We start from the raw sequence: 6837 nt of genomic DNA, 5'->3' as shown, positions 1-6837 counted from the left end.
ATCCACTCTGCAGAATGGATCTAGATACAGGGAAAGTCCACAGAAGTCCTACATGTTTTTGTGTTGTGCTTTGTACTATGGATTCAAAGTGAACCTTCGAATACAGTACATGAGATAAATTTTGACACTTCCTTTTTAATTTGTCTTGCCAATGCCAGTATTAAAATGACATACACTCTACTGTAATTAGCTTGGTGACAGAATAGAAAATGATATATGACTCTCCAGGTTAGGATATAGAAATCTGAATTGGAAAACAAGTCCTTATTGATGAATTTAGCTAATAGAGCTGGAGCAAGAAAGCAATCTGATCGGGCCATTGTCTTATCTGAAAAAACAAATATGGATGAGTATAATTTGAAGTGACAGACAGAAAAACACTGTGAAATTCATGCACACTTCAATGGACACAAAATTTTTCTCCTTGACTAACTTCCTTAATGTTTCATTAACCTTGGTGGAGAACTTCAGCAAAGACATTTATTCAGTAGAAGCAAGTCAGGCTGCTGTGTATTGGTTATGTATACATAAAGATGTCTTCTGTTCTGAAAGGACAATTCCTTCTCATTTCCCTTTTCCCTTTCTCTGTTCCCTTTTCACTTTTCCTGATGTTTCTGTGATACTGCATGACCTCTGCTTTAAAAATAATGGTCTCTAATGCGGGTGTTCTACAGCAAACAATAGACTTACCATTTGATGTGCACATTTTAGGTCACTTTCTTCTCTTCATTTACTTTGTTTTTTTGCATCACCTGCCATGTCCGTAGCCATAGCAGATTATTTACTTATCTGTCAGTTTATTTTCTTTGACATAACCTGTCCATTCGTGTCCATGCAGCAAAACTGGAATGCATTACAAGTTAAAAAACTAGGTATGTTTGGCATGACTAAAAATATGCCCTCTCCCTTTCCTTCACTCAAATCTTCTCTTACCCAACTTCCCCTTTTTTCCTTTCTGAGACCACTTCATTTCTGGCTGTCTAGAAACCTTTGACTGTCCTCACTTCACCACATGCAATTTGCATGAACAAAGTGTCTCCCAGCTTTCAGGCAATGATTCACACCTCCTACCTAAGCCTTCAGCTGTCAAACTACAGACATTTTTCTTCTACAACTGACTATTCCACTAAAAGCAACCTACACAACTACATAGCATGTGTTGTAGCTGCATGGGACAAGCAGAGACAATGTCATGCCTCCACCTCTCCAAGGTACATAGCTGAAACTATATTTCTGAAGAAAAACATTATTTCTAATAGAATCTTAGAGTCATAGAATGGCTTGTGTTGGAACAGACCTCAAAGATCATGTAGTTCCAACCCCCCTGCTCTGGGCGAGGACACCTTTCATTAGACCAGGTTGCTGAGAGCTCCATCCAATGTGACCTTGAACAACTGAAGTTGAATATATCCATAGGAAAGTGCAAGGTTAGCACGATCTTTACTTTGAACTGATCCACAGAAAAAATTGCTCACTTAAAAAAAGGTGGAAAAGCGAAAGCCAATCCACTTGACCGTAGGAGGGCAACCTCAAAACAACAACGGAGTTTCAGTTCCATTTCCTATCAAACAAAAACTGCAAGAAGGAATGCTGTTCATATTCGTGTTACACTAGTGGCATGCTTGGCATTTTGATAAGGCTTTTGAGATAGGAATTTCCATGTCTTTTATGGATTCTCTCTAGCCATTTACTGGTAAAAATACTTGGTGGATTAACGCTAGAATTTTCCACCAACAGTAGGTTACAGAAAGGAGCTGATTGACAACTCTAAATTATTTCAAATTCCTTCTGATTCAGAATTCCATCTCCTGAACTGATATAAAATGACATGCTTTGGGGTAGAAGTAAGGAGTGATGATTTATTTGCCGGTTAGTGTCAAATGTGACAGCAATTTAGATTCATAACTATCAATAAAAGAATGAATGAATGAATGAACTACCATAACATCCTTGGTAAAATGCACACAGATTGGAAAAGATACTTAAGTCACATTCTGCTCACACTAGAGTTTGAATAGATGCAGTTAAAACTAGTGGGTGATCTTAGCTAACCATTACAAACATTTTATCCTTTTTTTTTTTGATCTGCAGTCATACCAAATTATTTTTACAGTGAACATCACTACCTTCAAATATCTACGGTGCAGAATATTTTGTGCCTTCCTTCTAATTTGTGGCTTTACAAAAGAAGAGTTATGAATGTTTCTGTGTCAATAAACTAATAAAAACTAAAAATTTGGGAAGCTTTATATACATTGGATATAATGTTAAAGTGACCTTTGAGGTCTTATAATAGAAAATGAATCGGCTTTGGAATGAGAATCAATATTGCTCTTTTAATGAAATATTGCCAGTTTAGTGGAATAATTCAATATTTTATTAACTGTTAGAATGATATTTTAATATGCATTGTCTGCTGGAAGATGGTATGTCTACACAGCAGAGTTCTGTGTCCTGCAGAGCGGCAGGGGCTAGTTTGGGTACAGGAAACACTGCAGACCCAGCACTCCTGCTGAGATTACATTGTGATGCAGATATATGCTGCACATGCTAACGGTGCAAAAGTGTTGAGAGCTAGGCATGCATTTCTACCTGGCATTGGAGTTTGGAGCTAGAGAATTTGGTGCAGGAGGAATGACTGAGGACACTGCAGGAACAGGGAGACCTTGTTTTGATGCCTTGCTTGAGCATCTAGTACCAACTCTTCAAGCATGCAGTGCAAGTGAGATCTTCCCTCTGCCTGATGGTGTTCCCTAAACACAGAGGAACAGAATCTTTCTTTCTCTTTAATATTTCATTTAAACCATGCAAAGCAGAATAAAAGCATAGGAATAGCAGATTTAAAGTACAGTCTTTTCTGAGCTCTTCCTATGAAAGCGAATTTCACAAGACAGCTTAGTCAAACTGGCAGCTGCCTGCTGCAGTCCTGGAGCCATCCCCATCTCCTTTTGCTGGCACTACAGTTGCTTTCTGCTTCTTTCTCATCTACCTAGCACTTGGGAGCAGGGAGACCATTCAAGGAGCTAAACTAGCTATCAAGAAATGTCTAGCTTTCTTTAAATTTTGCTCCAACAGAAGAAGAATTAGGAGCAGGGCTGCCACCTTTAGGACAACAAATAGCTCCTAAACCAGGTTAGCTGTGTTGTAAAAGCACACCCTCAGGGAAACAGCAATCCAATTTAGTGCTGGAGTCTGCTTCTGTGGTATCTAAACATTTCTTCACTTTAAGTGAACTAGGCACTAGCAAGTACTAAGATACAGGGGCTTTTTCATACCAGTGCTCCTCTTTCTCTTCTTCCAAGAACAAAAAATGAATAGATTGTTCATTTCTAGACATGTGATTCTTCTCTAACTTTTTCAGCTTTCTTACTTTTGAGAAAGTAATTCATCTTGCAGGGATTTTCCTCTATGTTTTGTCTCATGTGAGACACCTCAATGACTAGAAACACAATTAGTCCTGCAAATAAAGTCTTGGATGTTGGCATTTGCAAGAATGGGGATATCTCAGTACTACTGACAATAATTTCTCTGACAATAATTTCTCTTTGACATGAAATGCTTGCCTTAAAGTACTTTGCTGAGGTACTTTACAAAGCTATTGCTTCTTTTCCATTTTAGATGTCAAGTTCCTAGTCCCTCAAACAGGGAAGGTGACTCTAGAGTAAAAGTCTACATTTCAGAAAAAGTCAAAAGAAAGAAATAGGCATCATAAATCTAGGAGATCCTTTCCATCTGAGACATCAGTCTTTCTGTACTGAGTGGAAATCAATAGGAAATGACAGATGTTATGCATGAAAGTTGCTTACAGAGCACAAAGAGGAAATTACCTGTCTTTTGCGTATCCTTGGTTATTTAGATGGCTTGGCCAACAAGCAAAGAGCCCATTGAAGGCCTTCCTTAGCCCCAAAGAGTTTCAGTCCGATTTCTAAGAAAGTGCTTCAGCAAAGCACTAAGGCATACTGAGCCTTAGGGAAAACAGAAATGGAATATTTCAGCAGTGTTAGGCCAGAGGACAGCCAGAATCCAAAATCCAGGAATCAGAAGACATCATCCAAGCATTTCACCTGCAAGAGCCTGAATGAGGGTCTAAGTTCTGCTCCCTACAGTGTGCAACACCAGGATAAAAACCATCCTGGGCGGACATTTCCTAACTGATTACTGCAATCACAAAACTAGAGACTAGGTTCTCAGTCCTCATGGCTCCTTCACTCTTGTTATGTACTGGCTCAGCTTCCAGGAACAGGGAATCGTGTGCTCTGCCCTCAACACCACACTCCGCACCCCCTGCTGCCTGTACTTGTTCTGGTTACAGAGACACTAAATGTTCAGTTGCATACCAGGCCCCTAAAACTTCATGTGAAGATAGCTCTGGTCAGATCGCTGACTCACAGCTTGGGTTTCTCTGAAAAAACTTGAATGAATTTCAAAAGTGGACCATTTACATGTGTATCACAATTGAGATTTAAATGAGGGACAGCTGCTTATGTACCTTACAACCAAGCTTGAGTCAGCAGTGTAGGTACCCTCATCAAGTAAGCAGGGATCATTCAAGACCAAATTAGGGGTAATCTAATATATATGTTTATATTCTATATATGCGTTTATATTCTATGGTGTTTCATAGTGTGTAGACACCTGGGTAGTATCTGGGTATCATCGTGGCATGCCAGCTAGGTCTAGGAAGTGTTATGGGGAGAAGGTAAGGTTTACTCCTATAATATAACCCTGAAGTGAGTTTTGGCCCAGCAAAGAAAAGGATTTAGTGGAAGTGGAAGACTAGCGTGTGTTGTGTAGGGTGATGTCTAGTGCGGCGTTTGCTTGGACAATTACTGTTAAGCCTCCAATGAAAAAAGATGCATTGATGCACACTTTAGCTAAAGGCAGGATTCTCATCTGTGGGCAAAATATCTTAACAGCCACTCAATAAGGCGGCAAAAGACTATCACCAGGACTTATGACTTGGCTGCCTTTATGTTTTTGCATGATTTTTACCTACAGTGCCAGGAAACACAGCCCTAAAGCAGCAGGGCATGAGTACCGGGGCAAAAACAGATGCATCCAACCTGCCATTTGTTTTGTAACTACAAACCTCGTAAGAAGTGTTGCTTTTGCATCCATGCCACAGGGTGATAATTACGACATTCCCAGTGTTTCCCTTTTGCTGGGCATTATGTGTCAGTAGGAAATCAAGTGGGTCTTTGTTGTGCTGAACCACATCTAGACTGCTCCCATCCACACTGCCCTCCCGGACTGCTTCCTTTGAGCAGTTTACCGAAGGAGAGGGGCGGACAATGACGGTCGAAACACGAAGCAGCAGCCCTTTGCGCCGTGCCCCGCGGGGCCGGGTGAGCTCTGAGCATAGCGGGTGCGTGCTGCAGAGGGAGGTAGAGGGGTGCCAGAAGGGTTCGACGCGGTGTCCGGTGAGGTGCGGGTCCGACGTGCTTGCCCTAGACCGCCCCGGCAGGTACCGGGGCGGGGCGGGGCGGTGCAGGGAGAGCCGCCCCCGGCTGCCCTGGCGCTGCCGGCGGCTGGGCATCGCATCGCGGGTAGGCGGCGGTGAGGGGAGGGCGGGGAGGAGTGTTCGGGGAGGCGAAGGCGGCTCGGCAAGGCTCGGCACGGCACGGCACGGCACGGCACGGCACGGCACGGCACGGCACGGCACGGCACGGCACGGCAAAGAAAGACCCCCGAGAGAAAGTGGAAGTGTGCCTCGCCCCGCCGCGGCCGCCTGCCTTGCACCGGCGGAGAGGCGGCCCCGCCGCCTCGGACTCGGGCTGCTGCTGAGACCGCATCCCCCCGAGGTGAGTGCTGAACTCGGGCAGGGCAGGGAGGGGGCGGCGGGGTGCCCGGCAGGCGAGCACCGCAGCGGGGCTGCCTCTCGGGTCTCCAGCGTCGGGATCTGGATGATGAGGAGGCACGTTTTGCGGAGGGGTTTCGTTGGTGGTCTCTGTGTGTACTGGGGGGAGTGAGGAGGGTGGTGGTGTGTGTGTGCGTGCTTTTTCTTCTGTTCGTGTTCCTTTTTGTCCGAGTGTCCGTGCCCTGCCCATGGCCAGCGGCCCCGCAGCCTGGCGCCAGCCCTGGTGGGCTCTGCCCAGAGGGAGGCAGGAGCCGCCCGCTCTCCTGCTGGGGAGCGAGAGAGGGAAATTACGGTGGGTCAGTGAGGTGCTGGGCTCTGCCCGCTCTCATTGTGTGCAGAGGTGAGAAAACTAACCCAGGCTCTGTCAGATGAGCACTTTTCCTTAAAGGAGCCCCTTTGTGGACACGCCGTTGCCCTTCCCGAGCCCCCCGTTTGGGGCGGAGAGATTGCCGTGAGCTGGTGGAAATCAGTGCTGACAGGCAGCTGGGTGGCGATTTTCTGATAAACGTTTTCTTTCATTGGTAGTGTCAGTCGGTTAAATCCCAGTGTTTTGTGGGAGTGTGCCTACCGAATGGGTGACAGAAGGACTTCAGAGCAATGTTAGCAATGTTCACGCTCGTTTCCAGCACCAGCTCGCCTCAGGTGGCTCCTGAACCCCTGTACCGCTGTGCCGGGCTGGAGCTCTCTCTGCACCCGAGTTTCGCTATTGGTAATTTGCATCTATGAGATTGGATACCAAAATGCCTGGCTTTACACCCGGGCTGGGCTTGCTGGCCGTGGGAGCGTGCTCTGGAGGCTTGCTCTGGAGAAATACGATTTTTCCTTCCCTCCGGAAAGATAGGGAATTGCGTGTCAGGATAATCCCATGTGTTTCAGAAAGGGAGTTATGATGCAATTTAGGTGTTTGCACAGTGAGTTTAGGAACTTTCGTCTCCTGCTGTGGGCTGTTTCTGGGCAGAATCTCAGGCAGAGCATGGTTC

At 45.2% G+C, this 6837-nt stretch overlaps 1 protein-coding gene across 1 annotated transcript in view; it reads left to right on the top strand.

Annotated features, from left to right (window-relative positions):
* Positions 1-5596: 5596 nt before the first annotated feature.
* MYO16 (myosin XVI) overlaps positions 5597-6837 on the top strand; it is a 361587-nt gene continuing 360346 nt past the window's right edge. Inside the window, exon 1 of the mRNA XM_017828980.1 lies at positions 5597-5801. The gene's annotated coding sequence lies outside the window, so the exon portion shown is untranslated. The remainder of the gene's footprint in view (positions 5802-6837) is intronic.

The sequence above is a fragment of the Lepidothrix coronata genome, unplaced genomic scaffold, assembly GCF_001604755.1.
Source record: "Lepidothrix coronata isolate B3197 unplaced genomic scaffold, Lepidothrix_coronata-1.0 Scaffold155, whole genome shotgun sequence".
In the NCBI taxonomy this organism is placed as follows: domain Eukaryota; kingdom Metazoa; phylum Chordata; class Aves; order Passeriformes; family Pipridae; genus Lepidothrix; species Lepidothrix coronata.
Note: the sequence above shows the minus strand (reverse complement) of the source record. Positions and strands in the feature narration are given on the sequence as shown.